At 43.4% G+C, this 17,816-nt stretch overlaps 1 long non-coding RNA gene across 3 annotated transcripts in view; it reads left to right on the top strand.

Moving 5' to 3' along the window:
- LOC133383459 (uncharacterized) overlaps positions 1-11,115 on the top strand; it is a 48,634-nt gene extending 37,519 nt beyond the window's left edge. For all 3 annotated transcript variants that reach the window (XR_009762300.1, XR_009762298.1, XR_009762299.1), the window contains one exon: positions 9,912-11,115. This is a non-coding gene — a long non-coding RNA (uncharacterized LOC133383459). The remainder of the gene's footprint in view (positions 1-9,911) is intronic.
- Positions 11,116-17,816: the final 6,701 nt, after the last annotated feature.

The raw sequence follows: 17,816 nt of genomic DNA, 5'->3' as shown, positions 1-17,816 counted from the left end.
CATCCCAGACAACATATGATAAAACCTGCATTCTTAATGCAGTCTTCTAAGAAAAACACACCACCGATTGCTGTCACTTGGTAATCTTATGTTACCTATGCACCTTGAAGCTTGTAAAAGAAAAATGAGGGAAGAAATTGCCCCTTTGAGAGCTGTTCATAAATGATCTTTAGCTGTCTTTCAGAACATTAGTCTCACTCTTTGTGAACTGCACTTGACACCTTGTAAGGTCTAGAGAATTTTCTCCATCTCAGACTATTCTACATGGTTATTTGCCAGTCATTTGTATTTAGAAGATAGACAATGAAAAAGAATAGTCAATTTTCAATCTTAAGAACTGCATATATGGACCTAATCCTTTGCAACCTTTTCCCATCAGCAGAACAGTTCTTACTCAGAAAAGCTGTTCCACTAAAATCAGCAGAACTACTTATGTTGACTAAAGGTCTCAGGATGGAATTGTTCTCATCAAGGAAAATACTCATTGATGGTAATATCTGTAGAGTATTCCATTTGCCAAATAATCAAGTGATTAATTTGTCAATGAGGCTTTGGAACAGGGCAATTGACTTTTCAGACCATGGGACCACACGGTTAGTAAGTAGTAGATTACTGATATCAGTAAGAAGCAATAAAGAAGAAAAATTCTCAGAAGGCTCTTCATCAGTTTCCTTAAAAATCAGAATGTTTCCTTAATAAAGACAAATCATGTTACTTTAGTCATTGAGCATTATGGTTTTTGTTTTCATTGATAGAATTGACAGGGAAAGAGATTTAAACTTTTTTATTTTTCATACCTCAGTGTGAAGCCATAATAGGGAATTGACCCATATGCTCAGCCTAGTCTGTCCTTCTGTGTGTCAGGTTTAAGGGCAATTCCCACAAGATCCTCTTATATCTGAATGCAAATGTATTACATGTATTAGTAAGGTGAACTGACTCTGCAGCACTGGAAGAGAAACCCTCTGTGGCAGACTGAGGCGTGTGACGAGGGCAGAAAAGGGCAGATTTTGGTGACAATATTATTTATTTATTTGTTTAACTGGTCAGTTGCCTGCTTTAGATGGGGTCATACTCCCTCTGAAAGAGCAGGTCCATAGTCTGGGGGTGCTCCTTGATCCATCTTTGTCACTAGAGGCCCAGGTGACCTCAGTGGCTGGGAGTGCCTTTTACCATCTTCGGCTGGTAAGACAGCTGCAGCCGTTTCTGGACCGGGATAGCCTGACCACTGTTGTCCATGTACTGGTAACCTCCAGGCTGGATTACTGTAATCTTCTCTATGTGGGACTGCCCTTGAAGTTGGTCTGGAAGCTGCAGCTGGTGCAAAATGTGGCGGCGAGATTGCTACCTGGGGCAGGGTATTGCCAACATGTCACCCTGCTGCTGAAAGAATTGCATTGGCTACCTATTAGCTACAGGGCTAAGTTCAAGATTCTAGTTTTGGTTTACAAAGCCCTATATAGCTTGGTACCAGGATACCAGAAAGACCGTCTTATCCTTTATCTACCCAGTTGATCACTGAGCTCTGCAGGTGAGGGCCTCCTGCAGATACCATTTTATCGCGAGCTCCTTTCCACATAACATAGGAGGTGGACCTTTAGTGTTGTGGCACCTACCCTTTGGAATTCACGCCCCTTAAATATTAGACAGGTGCCATCTCTTGTTATCTTTTTGGCGCCTAGTGAAGACCTTCCTTTTTCAACAAGCCTTTTAAGTTGAGACCTTATCCCAGTCTGCATCTTTGTTGGAATTGCTTTTTAATATGTTTTTAAAGCTTTTTAAAAAATAGATTTTTAAACCTTTTAAAAAAGATGTTTTTAAAGCTTTTTTTGAAAAATGTTTTTAAAGATGTTTTGTTTTAATATATTTTAAAGTATCTTTTTTATGATGTTTTGAAGTGTTTTTAGTGCTTTTGTTTGCTGCCCTCTGTTCCTATTGGGAGGAAGGGCGGGATATAAATAAAATAATAAATAAATAAATAAATCCATGAAATCAATTACTATCCAATACAGATACCAACTGGGATAACGATCTCTATTTAGAAGGTTTGTTGAAAGAGGAACGTATTTAGCAGGCACCAAAATACAGAAGATGCCTGTCTGATATGTAATGGGAGGGAATTCCAAAGGGTAGGTGCTGCCACACTAAAGGTTCTATTCCAGTGTTGTGTGGAACAGACATCCTGATAGGATGATATCTACAGGATGCTGTCTCCTGCAGAACACAACAATCAGTTGGGTACGTAGGGGATGAGATGATATTTTATGTTCTTTTATCCGGTACAGGGATTTGGTCTCTTTCTTAAAAAGAAGATCCTTATCACATACTTCTACTTCATTCTCACTTGAATTCCTCTCTGAGCATTCATCTAGGCAATTTTTTTGAGGTGGAAGAGCCAGCCTGTAGTGACTTTCCATGTCCATAATCACATGGTGAAAGAGTCTTGTGAAACTCCCAGTAGAGGATATATACACCTAACTCTGCTGTCTCCTATCTCCTAAAGTATATTCTGCTGTCTTACAATAAGGAGATGGGAGAGGTCATATTGTATTTTGTATTAATTGTTTTTAACATTGAATTTTATACTGTTGTAATATGCCCTGGAACTTGCTGGTGAAAGATATGTAATAAATTTTATAGTAGTTGTAGTAGTAGTGGCAGTGGTAGTAGTATCTTTCACTTCTCCTGTTTGCTATCCCAGGAAAGAAATGTATAGAACTGGGGTGGTCAAAATGACCTTTCTGGTTCCTTATAGTTGTGGAGCCAAGATGTCAGTTGTCTCAGATCTCCAGGCCGGTTTTAATACAAGAACAGATCCTCCCCAAAGTGGCAATAATCCTTCTGGTTCCTTCCAGATGCTTCAACGCTATGTAATCAAAGTTATACTAGGAGCATCGCTGCCAGGAAGCACATTATTGGAATGATAGTCATGAACCCGGATTTCCATAGTGTAGATCTTACAGTTTAACAATACTTGAAAATCTCTGCATGAGATATCATCTTTTAAGCATAGAGTGGAATTTAGCTTAGTCATTGCACTTGTGGAATGACTTCATTTTAAACTGAACTCAGATGTGTAGGCATGCATCATGAAAAGGAAATAATGTGGAGGGTGGCAGACCTGGGGTCCACAAGCCCCAACCCCAGACAGTGTTTTTTTAACCTTCATTGTATTGCCTCCTCACAACTCTGGTTTGTTGGGGTAATAATCCTTTTTATCTTTTAAATACATTAAATGATTTATAAATAATTTGAAACCAACAAATCAATAAATAAATAATCCCCAAATTAGTGTTTATCACCATTAAGCCGAGAGAGATCTGCGGCTTAGAGAATGTAACTCTCCCAATGTCATGGGCTCTGTGGAGCATTCCTGGAATGATCAGGAGGAGATCTGGGACCCAGTGTGTTACAACATTGAGAGGCTGAAATAGGAGAAGGCTTCAGCCCTTTAGACAGTGACAGCTCTGTCCCCTTAGTTTCAGTTCCAACTGAAGAAGTACTGCTGTCTGACCACAAGCTGGCCCCTGTTCCTCCTCTTCCTCCTCTCTTGTTAAAACAGCTGCTGCTGTGTCCCCCAATTGAAGGGGGCAATCGGAAGCGACGGTGTCCAAGAAAGAGCTGCCAGACCTGCCCTTCTCCGTTGCCAAGGATGCGTCTGCAGATGTGCCAACAGGGACAATTAACACTCACTCCTCACCCTGTTTGTAGGAGCGCCCATTTGTTAACCCAGTCCCATTTGGAGACACCTTCCCCACACAAATAGAGAACCTACCCTGAGCCTTTTTAAAGAGCCTTGGGAGTGTTGCTGCAACAACATCTTAGCTTGAGTAGTCATGCTCTCTACTGCTGTGTAGAGACACAGAATCTTGTGTAACCTGTAAGGTGATTCATGAAATGCTCTTAAGTTGAAATTCCGCATTAAACATAATGGAGAAAAACACACCAATAAGTCTGAGTCAGGACACCCAAGGGGATATGGTGAATAAGGCTTTGATCCTAGGCAAAGACCGGCATGCTACTAACTGGTCCAATCATGGATTAGCACAAGTGTGAGGGTTCCTGAAAAGGAGACTGTAGCTACTGTGCTCCTCTTCTGGTCCTTCTTGGTTAGGGATAGGATCTGTTGGTCGGTGCTGTTTCGAAAGCCTTCTGTTTACTTAAGAGGCCAGTACTGATTAGAGTTCATTTTTGTCCACTAGTCACTGCTTTTACTGATCCATTTTTTCCCCTTGCAAAAATATTGATATTAATAATGATATTTTAATGAAATGTCAATAATTTAAAAAGAAATATCGATCTTAATATCTATATTTTAGAGGTAGATTTAAAAAAAAAAAACACTTTTGAAAATAGCCATGGAAAATCGCTAGTTAAAAATCCAATCCGCAACTATAGAAAATAAGCAAGTTAATGGAAAATTCAGTACCAAATCTAAATTTTGGGGAATTCTAGCACATTCCTACTCCTGGTTCTACCACTGCTGTGCTGCTGTGAGCTCAACCATGGTTTGGCTAGCATTTTGCCTGAACCTGAGCCTTGTGGTTTGTGGCCTTCAGACAAACCATTAACTCTAAACCCAAAAACAAACCTTGGTTAAAGCTCCTGGTTGGTCTGCAGCATGGTTTTGCTTAGCATTGCATGTATAGTAGCTTCAAATTTTGTAACAAACACATACAAGCAGATAAATACCAAATAAAGGCCAGTGAACAGCATGCAGCAGTAGGACCAGAGGAAGAGCCAAGTATCTGTGATATCTTCTCCGGGCACCTGTATATTCTCATAAGCTTAGTGCTATGTGGAAACCAGTCCATGGACTAGAATAGTTGGCTATAGCTAATAACAAATGCTAATATTAATAGGGATACCTGCTTAATTACAGTGAATGACAGGTGTTGTTTCATGAAGCAAAAAGGAATAAATTTAAGTTTAGAAGTGCTTGAACCAGGTTTACATTAGTGTGCGTTCCAATTACTTCAGTTTGTATTGCGGTGCATCAAAGGACTGTTGGTCCAGACATTTTCATTCCTCACCCTACTAAAGAGTTGTGTATTCTGTGCACACCAGCTTCCTTATTTCTGGGGGAAAATGCATATATGAATTCCACTGCTTAAAATAATAACTCATGGGCCAGAGCCTTTCCTTCACATTCTCATTTGAAAAACTCATTACCTCTCGATATACCCATTATTTGCATCATATCAGATTTAAAAGACATTTTGCTTGGGGTTGTACAAGCATATAAGAAAGCATGATTCTTGCAATAAATAACTTAGAGTATGTAAAGGAGTTTATATCTTTCCCTCCCACAAAGAGTGATCTTTTTCTGGAGCAGCTTTTCAAAATTTTTGTTTCTGGCATTTAATCTTTACTGTAAATATAAGAACTCAGTGAGCCATTTGTTCTGCGTGCTGTGGAATATGTCCTTGACTTAATTCATATGTTGCAGAGAAGTGGAGAATGTAGTATTGCAAGTGGCTCACACACATCTGCTTTCCCTGCCTGTGCTATAATGACTGAAGTTGGACCTGCACACCTCACTTCCAGGGGAATTCATGAGTTTCAGGAATTGTGTGAACCTCACACTTCTGCATTCCTTTCTTTTTGAAACATGCAACAAGAAGGCTCTGCAACCAAATGTTGCAAATCGGAGCGCTTCTGTTCAGGGTTCCAATCCAGAGTTTCTATTTTTTTTCTCCAACAATCAGTCAGCATTCTGTGCCCACTAAGCATGCTTAGTCCTTGTTGGCCTATTTGGGTTCCTTCCTCTTTTTGCGTTTTTTTTTCTCTCTTTTGATTTTTGGAGGGTGGGGTGAACACATTTGTGACCAAGCCCATGTATGCTTACTTGACAACTTCGATGTCTGGAACTGGCTCTGTTACAGATAGGGATGGGTGACAAAATGGATTCAGTTTGTATTTCAAGCCAAATTTATCAAATTTGCACTTTCTGAAACAATTTGAGAATGGAAACATGGCCATCCTTTGAAATTCACACTTATCTGAATTTTGAGATGCAGTTTGCCAGCTAAGCAATGTTTACAAAAGGGCATGTGAAAGGAGAAGCTCACTCGTGGACTTCTCCACACATCCAGGCTCAACACAGGGGTGGTAGTGGTGGTGGCATGGCGACTTCAGGGCTGGGTTGAGGTTGGTGGAGCCTGAGTCCGCCACCTTCTACACAATTGCATTTTTCAAGATGCATGCCTGAACTGAGTTCAGTTTTAAAATGATTCCCCAAATCATAAAGGATTTGTGGGTGTTCATTAGTAAAGAGAAAGGGTTATTTTTATTGAAATACTCTAAACTATTTTTGAATTGGGTTGCAGTGCTACTAATGATTCTATTTGTTGGTTTAAATGTTAAATTGTAATTTAAAATTTGATTATTGGGGGAAAATAGTTAGTTTGATTTGCAAATTAGATGAGCCCAGTTTGCTTCAGCCTTGGAATATGTGAGGGCTATATTATATATCTAAATTTATGTGTGTGTTTGCCTATAAATACACAGAAATATCAACTCGGCGTGTATTTTCTATACAGATATTCCAAACCAATTAAAGAATCATGGTTGGTAAGAGAGACTACAAAGTGCCTGCCCTTTAAAAACAGTGTTGGGAAGTTGCTAATTGCTGTAAAGCAGCTTCCACTGAAGTGTGGAGCAAAAGAACAGATAACAATGAAATGTATTAGTTGCTTTTGTTGCAACATAAAGGGCTGTGGTGAGAGATTAGATTTTTCTCCACAGCAAGAGAGCTAACTTGCTTTTCCTCTCCCCTTCCGACTCCTTCTCTATAGTTCAAGAATCTCAAGATACGCAAAACAATTTGGCAGCTTTAGCTGCAGCACAGTTTGACAACATGTAGAGTGGCAGAGCGTTGCCCTGAAGAATAGTTTCCTAGTGCCCTTTTAAAGAGTACAATTTAGGAGTTGAACTGTATGCTGCGAACATTTTAATGGGAATATGTGGAAAACAAACACAGATGGCTGCAATTGCATTATTATTTTTCCCCCAGAGAGTAATCAGCACTTGTAAATAACACAGTATTGGTGACAATGGGAAGACCATGTCTCAAGGTTTATTTTTAGCAGCTTTGCTTTGCTTTAAAAAACAACGAACAAGTCACAAATAACAAGCAAATGCATATCTTAGTAACAGGTCATGCAGAAAACGCCTCACATTTGTTGTTGTTCTCAAAGAGAAAGAAGAATCTCAAGTTTTTCATCAAAGTAGGGCGATCTCACAGTTTACGAACTGAAGTGTGTGCTGCATGTGCACAGGTGTTTGAGGGAAGTGGCGATGGAGTACAAGGCATAATCATCAGTAATTGAGAACAGAGGTAGTTTTATTATGAGAAATAATATCTGGAAACCTGAAACATTTTGAGCTACATCTAGCTCTCCACAGAGGTAATAGTGAAAATGAATGCTGGCATAAAGATATCAACACTGCAGGTAAATGAATGAGTCAACAATCTCAGTATAACTTGATAAAATCCTTTATCTTTATACCTCAAGACCAAGAGATCTTGTTTCATGTTATGTTAGCTACATGTGACTCTAATGGCATTGTTTGCATTCCACAATGTGTTCTCTCCCTTATTTAATTATAGGTGCAGGAGGGACATTGACTGGGAATGCGATGCATGATGAGGGGAGGTTTGGAAATAAAATCACCCCCTGTGGTGCAGTTAGATTTGGGGAAAAAGTCTAAGCCTAATTGCAGTCACTGTGTGTGTGTTTGTGTGTGTGTGTGTGTGTGTTTGTGTGTGTGTGTGTGAGTGAGAGAGAGAGAGAGAGATTTTGTGGCAATCATGGCGAGAGTGGAGGGCTAAACCTCTCCCCCCTGTGCTTTGCATTCCCAGTGAACATATCCCCTTGTGCCTGTAATTAAAAAAAATACAACTTGATTGCAAGTAACAAAATTAATGTCACAGCTACTTAGACCCTCAGTTCTCTCCACTCTGGAGTAGATGCACAACTTTGTAAACATTGATTGTAGCTTTCTGACACGTGTCCACTCTATATTTATGCCAAGCTTTTAAAGCCACTCATCTGGTTGCTGTGCTGAATAAGAATTGCCTCCAGGCAGGAAACTTTTGCAAAATTTGGTTCTTTTTTTCTCCCCAACTTTCATATTATGAGTATGCACTGAGTTTCTCATTGAAAGCCCTTGCTGTCAGAAGTTAGGCAGATGACAACTATGGAGAAGGCCTTTTTAGTTGTGGCACCCAACTTACAAAATTCACTCACTAGGGAGGCCCTCGTGATACCTACTTGCAGTCTTTTGGGCACTAGATGAAGCCCTTTTTATTTTGCCCATGCTTGGAATGAAGACTTGACACATGGATTGGTTAATGGTCATATTTATTAAAATATAACACAAGGAAGACTTGCACCAACCAACAGAAGTGTGGTGAGGCATAACCTATGCTAGTAGGCAGAAACTTCTGTCTGCTTTTAAGAGCCAAACCACCCGAGAGCAACTACGCAACCCAAGCTGTTGTGAAGGGAAGCCAAACCATCTTTCCATAAAGGGAAGATGTAGTTGTGTGGCCTTACAGGTGCCAGCCCACTGCTCAGCATTCAACAGGTTGCACCTGCCAGACCCCTAGATCACCAACCAGCCCCCCAGATGGTCAACAATGGGGGTGGTTAAGGGAGTGCCCTCCATCCAACATGCCTCGGGTGCTGGCCTCTTGTCTGTCTGCACTAAATGCCAAACCAACCAAGCAGCGAAATCAAGCCCAAACCACCACAAGCCAATCAAAACGCAGAGCAGTGTGAAACAGGCAAAAAAGAAAAAAAAGGAAAAAAGAGCACCCCAAATTAGGATGCCCTCAAAAAATTCCTACTCAACCTCAGCTATGGCAACTGGCTAAGCCCACATGGCCCAAGGGTGGGATGCCACAAAGAAGAGAAGGGAGACTTGTGGAAAGGACAAGTTTTTATAGGCAAGCACCTGGACGAGTCTATGGGCTGTAAAGGCCCCATGGTGAGGAGTAACAACCCACCACTACATAGGACTGTTCTTGGTAACCTGAAGATCACTGATGAAAGGATGTTTTTAAGCTGTGTTTTAGAATATTTTAACTGTGTTTTTACAATAGTTTTAACTGTGTTTTAAATGTTTTAAATTGTGTTAACTATTTTTAGTATGTTTTTCTTTTTGTTATTAAATTGTTTTGTTTAATGTTTGCAACCCTGGGCTCCTTCTGGAGGGCAGGCAGTATATGAATTCAATCAATAATAACAATAATAATAATAAAATCGATCAAATAAGTAAGTGGGAAATATGTAATAAATGCATAAGAAGACAGGGTAATTTTTATTGGCATTTAGTTTGGGACAAGAACCTTACTTTGAGCATGACTACCAGTGTCTAGCCACACATGTTACTGCAGCTTAAGTTTAAATGAAAGATTTTTTCCTGAATTGTATCCTGCTTCCACTGAAGACTCTTAAGAAGAGGCTTACATGTCCAAGGTTCATCAGAATTTGTATCGTATACCCAACCGTGGATGGTGGGGTAGGGTGGCAATGGTCATCTGACCTCTGGTTGTCCATGTCACTGCTGTGATGGAGAGGGGTGAGGTGTCAACGAGGCCAGTGCAGTGCAAATGCACTGGCAGGAGCATCAGCACTGCATTGACCTTGCCACAGCCTCGCTCCTCCTCTTCTCCATCATAGCATGCATCAGCAATGTGGGAGATGGGAGGTCAGGTGAGTGGCACTACCCCACCCTGCTCTCCACTATTGCCTGAATAATAGATTTCTGTATCTTTCACAGATATCAGCTTTTTACTTGAGTTAGTGTTGTAAAATTGTTTGCAGTTGTGATGCTCTAATAATTAGCTAGTTTGCAGTTGCAGCTCAGGTACATTATTATTTATTATTATTTATTTATTACAGGTTTTCCTGCCTGGGTGCCGGGCAGACTCCTCCCACGTTGCCATCCCTGGGGATTTCTGAGCAGCACACGCTCCAGGGGAAAATGAAAGAGCAACCTCTTGGCAACGTGTCTCTGGTTGCAATCCATGCGTGCGGTGGAGAAATCAAGGCAGGCTTAGCATTCCTAAGCAGAAGGTCAGGAAATAGCAAGCAAACTTTTCAGTTCTGAAGAGCTCTTGGGCAGGGGTTACACAAAGCAAAAGGGAGGATGGAAGAGGAATATGAGAATAAGAAGGTTTTTCCTCTCTCCTCACTTTGTATAACCTTGCCTGATGAAGAGGTCTGCAGAATTCGAAAGCTTGCTCACTATTTTCCAACACTGGAAAATCTTTGCAGGAAAATGGCGGTGGTAACAGCAGCTGCCTCCACCTGCTCCGTTCCCTACAGAAGGCACTACCAACGCAGCGGCACGAGAGTGGGTCGGGAGAGACCGGAGGACAATGGAGTTGGGTCCCTTACCCCGGCTGAGTGGTTCTCCATCTCGGCAGAGCAGTTGCCTCTTGTTTGTCGCCGAGGCCACCAAGGGGGTCTCAGTCCATGAGGGAAGCTGGAGGAGGGGCGCCTGAGGGCTGATTTATCCTCGGCTGCTGCGGCCATGACTCCGCTCTTGGGGGAGCTTTTTCCTTGTGGAGAGGGGGGACGTGAGGGAGACCGGTCTGCAGGTATGCCATCCCCAGAGTGTGGGGGGAGACTGTGGTGGCGGCAACTCTCGGCCTGCTCCCCACGTTTGTCTTCGTTGCCTGCTATCCTGGCACAACTGAGGAGTCTTCCTTGCTCGGCAGGGCGGGGCTCTCCCTGAGGTGCGCCGGTGCTGTTGGTCACTCGATGCCGCTGCTTGAGATCAGGCCACCAGGGAAGAACTACAGAGGGCGGTTGGCAGAGACTGGTGGAGTTTAAAAGGACTTTTGTTACTAGAAGATTGAGACTGTGAATAACATCATGGTAGCTAAGTTGAAGTTGAAATTGTGTTACTTCTTTTCTACTTTCGCCATATTGACTAGCTGTGTAATAGGATTGTTACGATGTGTAGGATGTAGTAGGATTGTTACAATGTGTTATGTTATATTTATAGTGTTGGTATGGTTTTTGTGTTGCTGTTATATTTGCCATTTGTTTTTTCTCTACTGTTGTATTATCTTGCTTGAAATTGTTTTTGGCATTGTTTGACTTGCTGTAAGCTATTTCATATGCAGTGTGTTTTTGTTTTCCTTTTTGAACGTCGCTTTGAGTCCTATTTTTGGAAAAAAGCAAGTAATAATGCTATTATTATTATTATTATTATTAACAACAACAACAACAACAACAAGTATACCGCCCCATAGCTGAAGCTCTCTGGGCGGTTTACAATTAAAATCATTAAAAACAAATATACAGCTATACAAATTTAATAACACCTTTTTTTAAAAAACAATTTTCTAAAACGCCTGGGAGAAGAGGAAAGTCTTGACCTGGCGCTGAAAAGATAACAGTGTTGGTGCCAGGTGCACCTCGTCAGGAAGATCATTCCATAATTTGGGGACCACTACTGAGAAGGCCCTCTCCCTTGTTGCCATCCTCTGAGCTTCCCTTGGAGTAGGCACCCGGAGGAGGACCTTTGATGTTGAGCCTAGTGTATGGGTGGGTTTGTGTCGGGGGAGGCATTCCATCAGATATTGTGGTCCCAAGCTGTGTAAGGCTTTATAGGTTAAAACCAGCACTTTGAATTGAGGTCGGAAACATACAGGCAGCCAATGCAAGAGGGCCAGAATTGGTTTTATATGTTCGAACCATCTGATCCCTGTTACCAATCTGGCTGTTGCATTTTGCACAAGCTGCAGTTTCTGAACTGTCTTCAAAGGGAGCCCCACGTAGAGTGCATTGCAGTAATCTAACTTGGAGGTTACCAGAGCATGGACAACTGAAGCCAGGTTATCCCTGTCCAGATAGGGGCGTAGCTGGGCCACCAACCAAAGTTGGTAGAAGGCACTCCATGCCACTGAGGCTACCTGAGCCTCAAGTGACAAAGATGGATCTAGGAGAACCGCTAAGCTATAAACATGCTCCTTCAGGGGGAGTGCAACCCCATCCAGGACAGGTTGAACATCCACCATCCGGTCAGAAGAACCACCCACTAGCAGCATCTCAGTCTTGTCTGGATTGAGCCTCTGTTTATTAGCCCTCATCCAGTCCATTGTCTTAGCCATACACTGGTTCAGCACATTGACAGCCTCACCTGATGAAGATGAAAAGGAGAAATATAGCTGCATGTCATCAGCATACTGATGGCAATGCATTCCAAAGCTCCGGATGACCCACCCAGTGGTTTCATGTAGATGTTGAACAGCATGGGGGACAGAACTGACCCCTGCGGAACCCCATATTGGAGAGTCCAGGGTGCCGAGCAATGTTCCCCAAGCACCACCTTCTGGAGCCAACCCTCCAAGTAGGAGCAGAACCACTGACCTGCAGTCCCTCCCACTCCCAACTCAGCCATTCTTCCCAGAAGGATGCCATGGTTGATTGTTTCGAAAGCCGCTGAGAGATCAAGGAGAATCAACAGAGTCACACTCCCCCATCTCTCTCCTGACAGAGGTCATCATACAGGGTGACCGAGGCTGTTTCTGTGCCAAAACCAGGCCTGAAACCTGACTGAAATGGATCCAGGTACATGTTATCTTGTTTCTGTAGTAAGAGACCATTGTGTGGTAACTCCCTGGATCACATTGTAACATCTAGTGTGGCTTGCCACTTGGAACTTCAGGGCTGCATTGGCAGCTTTCATTTCAGTTATGGACATCTCTAGGAACTTCTGGCACTTGTGGGAAATTCTTCAGTATAATCCATTAACCACACTAGATATTCTGATATCTGTGTTCAGGGGAGTCAGCAAGCAAGAGCTTCTTGCTGTGGGAATAAGGTAACATGTATTGGCCATCAGTCTAAATGGACAATACAACTACACATAAAAATAGGTAAGGTTATAGGCTAGTTTTCATAACTTGTTTTACTCTTCTACAACAATATCTCTTGGGATATTGCTTGGTCACGACTACAGATTCATTAGAAAACAAAATTGTCTTTGCTTGTTAGAGGTTTAAGTTACAGAAAATTGAGATATAATGCAGCAGGTGGCCTCAAGCACCGACCTCTTTTTAAAAAAAATCAATTAGTTTACTTTGTCAACGATATGTATTGCTAATAGAAGTCCCAGGTCTGTAGCAGGAGAACAGGGAATTTATAATGAGAAGGAAGGTAGGGTCAGTCCATATTACTAATTATTGGGCTTATCTTCAGTCTACACTGACATTTATTTCAATTCCTGAGAGTGTGTCCCATGATGTCCAGGGGCAGGGTTGGGGTCCCTGGGATTCAGCAGAACTGGATTCAGAAGAACCGGAGAGAAGGGAGGGGGTTTCATCGCCAGAGTGGAGCGAAGACGAAACAGAGGAAATTCCAGAGATAGCGTTACCTAGCAACGGGGACTTTGAAGGCTTTACAGCTTCAGAGTCTCCCTTTGAAGTTCCCACGCCTCCTCTGCTCCAAAGCTCAGAACAGGCGGGGGAAGAGGGAGGGTTGCCCAAAACAGAAAAGCCTCAAGATAGTTTTAAAACTGCCCCCCTTTCCCCCATACCGGAGTCGGAGACTTCAGAAGAGGAGGGGCTCGTACTTCCCCCGTCGCCGCGTACTCAAAGACAGTTGAAGAGACAAGAAAGGAGGGGGGGACGGAGGGCGGTGACTGAGGGTCCATTAAGGAGGAGTGAAAGGCTTCGCGCCCGTTTGCCCCCTTCTTAAGAGACAGGTGGGAAAGCAGTTCCTTGCTCTGTCAACTCTCTTTCTAAGTCGCAGGACCTGTAACTCTGTGTTGCTTCATGAGAAGGCGCAGTCTCTGTTTGGATATTACCTTAATAAAAACTGAATTGCTTTCAACCATGAGTCTGATTCCTGAGTCCCATCCTGGGCCTGACAGCTTGACAGAGCCACCTAAATCACCCTCAACGCTCTCTCCACTTGACCATGACAAGATGTCAAAGGGAGCGGCGGGGGGAACGAATCCCACTTCTGAGATGGAAGAAGTGAGACTTTTGAGGACTAATGTGGCTGAATTGCAGACGGACGTTCAAACCTTGTTGGCAGCAGTCAAGGCGCTGAAAATGGATAATCAGGCCTTGAATGCCACGATCGATTGGATGCGGGGAGCCCCTCCAGCCGCTGCGGTAAAGGTTCCCATTGGATTACCCCCAAAGTATGCGGGGCAAAGTGATCAGTTGGCAACTTTCGTGGCTCAATGTGAGTTATACTTGGATGTCAGGAATGCAGAATTTCCGGGTGATGGGGCTAAAGTGGCTTTCGTGATCAGCCTCCTGGAGGGAGAAGCTGCAAAATGGGTGACTCCGTATCTGGTGAGAAAGAATGACCTCCTAGGAAGATACAGAGGGTTTATACAAGAAATGACCGAGATGTTTCAAGACCCGCAAAGAGCTGAAACAGTAGCGCGGCAGCTAGGCGCTCTGAAACAAGCAAAAGGGACTGTTTCCGAGTACACTAATGCTTTTAAAATTTTGTCCCAGGAAACTGGTTATAATGATGCAGCCTTGATGTTTATGTACGGGAGTGGACTAAATGCTGAAATCCTGGATGAGCTGGCCAGAACCACCACCCCCACTGACCTGCCAGGGCTAATCCGGCTGTGCCTGCAGATTGATCACCATCTGGAAGGAAGGCGCCTGGAAAAGAAACAGGTGGTCCCGAGATATTCAGCCTCGGCATCCCGCAGCAAGGCCCTTTCCACTTCAGGAGTGGCAGGTAATGTAACTGAGGGACAGGGAGGGGCCAGGCCAAAACTGTCAAAAGAAGAAAAGGAGAGACGACGTCGAGAACGTCTATGCTTTTATTGTTCGAAACTGGGCCATGTGGCCAGAGACTGTGGACTGAAAGGGGGGAAAGCAGAGCCGTCGGGAAACTAAAATACCCAGTTCATGTGCAGGCCGGTGGACTGGGGGCAGCGTTGTATAAAGGCCCCCCAATGATCCAACCTCCCTCTAAAGGAGTGTTGGTCCTACCTATTCGGATTACAACTTCCCAAGGAGTGGTGTTTAATTCTACTGCACTAATTGATAGTGGGGCCTCCACAAATTTTATTGATGCAAAGTTAGCCAAGCGTTATGGAATTTCTAGGTGGAAACTGGACGCTCCCCTATCTGTGGAGACCATCGATGGGAGACCCCTGAAGTCAGGAGGAGTGACACAAGCCACGGAGGAATTGAAACTTCAAATTCCTGGGCATGAAGAGTTCATTTCGCTGTACGTGTCAGATCTCTCGAACTTTGAGGTGATTCTGGGAATGCCCTGGCTAGCCAAGCACGAACCCAAAATAAGTTGGAAGGAGGCGGTGGTGTGGTTCCCTTCTCAGTATTGTCAGGAAAACTGTCAACCAGAAGGAATCAAGAACACCTTAGCGGGGGCGGTACAAGAGATCGAGCAAGTGATCCTCTCCTGGAAGTACAAGGAATTCAAAGATGTATTCGATGAAAAAGAGGCAGAGGCTTTACCCCCCCACCGCCCTTACGACTGTGCGATTGACCTCGTGCCAGGAGCCAGCATTCCATTGGGAAGAATTTACTCTCTCACAGAGATTGAGAGGGAGGCCCTGAAGGAATTTCTGGAAAAGAACCTGAAGCGAGGATTCATACGTCCCTCGAAGTCCCCCGCTGGAGCGCCCCTGCTGTTTGTGAAGAAGAAGGGGGGGAGCTCAGGCCTTGTAACGACTACCGTGCATTGAATCAGATCACCATACCTAACAGTTACCCACTGCCCCTGATTTCAGAGCTGCTAGACCGACTGCGCTCAGCAAAAATCTTCACGAAGCTGGACTTAAGAGGAGCGTACAATCTGATCAGGATGAAGGAGGGACATGAATGGAAAACAGGATTTCTGACTTCTTATGGTCAGTTTGAATATTTGGTCATGCCGTTCAGACTTTCGGGGAGCCCAGGCGTGTTCCAAAAGTTCATGAACGACGTGTTTAGAGACCTGTTGGACACGTATGTAATTTGTTACTTAGATGATATCCTGGTGTTCTCAAAGAATCAAGAAGACCATGATCAGCATGTGAAAACTGTGTTGAAGAGACTGAGAGAGAATCATCTGTATGCTAAGCTAGAGAAATGTGGATTTGACCTCCAGTCTTTGGACTTCCTTGAGTACCGAATCTCAGTGGGGGGAGTGGAGATGGACCCAGGGAAAGTGAGTTGTATATTGGACTGGGGCCAACCTGTTACCAAAAAGGATGTACAACGTTTTCTAGGGTTTGCCAATTATTACAGAAAGTTCATCCCAGGGTTTTCCAAATTAACAGCTCCTCTGACTGACTGTTTAAGGGGAAAGAAGAAATTTCAATGGACAGAGAACGCTACAAACGCCTTTGAGGAGCTGAAAAGAAGATTCGCTACTGAGCCCATTCTGCGTTTTGCCGATCTAACCTGCCCTTTCGTTGTGGAAGCAGATGCTTCGGATTTTGCCATCGGGGGGGGGTCCTTCTTCAGTTAGACCAAGAAGGGAAGGAACTGCACTCCTGCGCGTACTTCTCTAGAAAGTTAAAGCCTGCAGAGAAGAATTATACAGTATGGGAGAAGGAACTACTAGCCATCAAGGATTCTTTTGAGAACTGGAGACAATATTTGGAGGGGGCCTCTCATCAGATAGAAGTGCACTCCGACCACAAGAACCTAGAAAGCCTACAAACAGCCAGAAAGCTGAACCAGAGACAGATAAGATGGTCCCAGTTCTTCACTAGGTTCAATTTCAAGATTACTTATCATGCCCAAGCCGAAAACCAGAGAGCAGATGCCTTATCCAGACAGCCACAATTCAAAGGAAGCGAGTCCGAGGACCAGCCTCAGTACGTGATCCCACCAGAGAAATTAACGTTGGGATCATGTCAGCCTTCATGGGAAGAAGAACTCAAAAGGACCCAACAGGAAGACGCAGACATGCAACGATATATTCAGGAGGCAGGACAGGATCAAGACCCTGAAGTAAGTTTCCACTGGCGGGATGGACTGTTATGGTTTAAAGCAGCCAGGTATGTGCCAGAAGGGGAATTAAGACTCAGAGTCTATTTATTTTATTTATTTATTTTATTACATTTTTAGACCGCCCTATAGCAATAAGCTCCCAGGGCGGTGTACAGCATAATAAAACAGGTTAAAATACAAGTGGATGTAGATACAATACACAATAAAACATAATTAAAAATTTTCAATTTTAAATTCAAATTTTAAAATTTTTTAAATTTTTTTTTTTTGAGTCCTACGTCAATGCCATGACTCCATCACCGCGGGGCACTTTGGCATTTACAAAACCATTCAGAACGTGGCCAAGGACTTTTGGTGGCCTAAAATGCATCGGGATATTGAAGACTACGTAAAATCCTGTGCTGTCTGTATGCGAGCGAAAACACAAACAGGAAAACCAGCAGGGCTGTTACAACCGCTACCTGTCCCAAACGAACCCTGGAAGGACCTTTCCATGGATTTTATAACTGATCTACCAAAGTCACAAGGAATGACGGCCATCCTAGTAGTGGTAGACTTACTCACCAAAATGGTGCATTTTCTTCCTTGTTCAGGGGCCTTAGAGGCAAAAGAGACAGCCAAGTTATTCATCAAGGAAATCTACTGATTGCATGGATTGCCAGACAGTCTAGTCTCGGATCGAGGAACTCAGTTCACAGCTAAGTTTTGGAGAGCAATGTGGAAACAGCTGCAGACGGAGCTAAAACTCTCTTCAGCTCATCATCCCCAGACAGACGGTCAGACAGAACGCCTGAACGCTGTTTTGGAAAGATATTTACGTTGTTATGTGTCCTACCAACAGACTGACTGGGTG

The sequence above is a fragment of the Rhineura floridana genome, chromosome 4 (genome assembly GCF_030035675.1).
Source record: "Rhineura floridana isolate rRhiFlo1 chromosome 4, rRhiFlo1.hap2, whole genome shotgun sequence".
Taxonomy (NCBI): domain Eukaryota; kingdom Metazoa; phylum Chordata; class Lepidosauria; order Squamata; family Rhineuridae; genus Rhineura; species Rhineura floridana.
This window is presented reverse-complemented; position numbering and strand designations above follow the sequence as displayed.